The sequence below is a fragment of the Apodemus sylvaticus genome, chromosome X (genome assembly GCF_947179515.1).
Source record: "Apodemus sylvaticus chromosome X, mApoSyl1.1, whole genome shotgun sequence".
NCBI lineage: Eukaryota > Metazoa > Chordata > Mammalia > Rodentia > Muridae > Apodemus > Apodemus sylvaticus.
Genome location: NC_067495.1, coordinates 125,477,936 through 125,478,729, shown reverse-complemented (window position 1 = coordinate 125,478,729; position 794 = coordinate 125,477,936). Strand labels below are relative to the sequence as shown.

Genomic DNA, 794 nt, shown 5'->3' with positions numbered 1-794 from the left:
GTTTCCTGTATGCAGCAAAATGTAGGGTCCTATTTACATATCCAGTCTGTTAGTCTATGTCTTTTTATTGGGAATTTGCGTCCATTGATGTTAAGAGATATTAAGGAGTAGTGATTATTGCTTCCTATCATTTTTGATGTTAATTTTATACTTGTGTGGATATCTTCTTTTGAGGTTGATGAGAGGTTATTATCCTGCTTTTTCCAGGGTATAGGTTCCCTCCTTGTATTGGTGTTTTCCCCATATTATCCTTTGTAGAGATGAGTTTGTGGAAAGATATTGTGTAAATTTGGTTTTGTCATGGAATATCTTGGTTTCTCCATCTACAGTTATTGAGAGTTTCACTGGGTATAGTAGTCTTGGCTGGCATTTGTGTTCTCTTAGAGTCTGCATGAGCTCTGCCCAGGATCTTCTAGCTTTCATGGTCTCTGGTGAGAAGTCTGGTGTGTTTCTGATAGGTCTTAAAATTATGAAATGCTTCACAAATTTGCATGTAATCCTTGCACAGGGGCCATGCTAATCTTCTCTGTATCATTCCAATTTTAGTATATGTGCTGCAGAAGTGAGCACAAACTTTTATGTCCTTTTGTCTTGTTTTTGCTTTTGATTTGTGAAACATTCACTGTTGGCTACATGACTAATGACAATGACTACTCTCAACTGCTAATAGCACTTCCTCATCTGGAATGAATTCTAAAGCATGTTTTCCCAAACTCTTTATATTTAAAAAGTGCTTCAATGGCTGAAAATGTTCCCCTCTATAAATTAAGACCATATTATACATTCAACATGAG

At 36.3% G+C, this 794-nt stretch overlaps 1 non-coding gene across 1 annotated transcript; it reads right to left on the bottom strand.

Annotated features, from left to right (window-relative positions):
• Positions 1-463: 463 nt before the first annotated feature.
• Positions 464-570, bottom strand: LOC127675835 (U6 spliceosomal RNA). The gene has a single exon (XR_007975526.1). It is a non-coding gene; the product is annotated as a U6 spliceosomal RNA (small nuclear RNA).
• Positions 571-794: the final 224 nt, after the last annotated feature.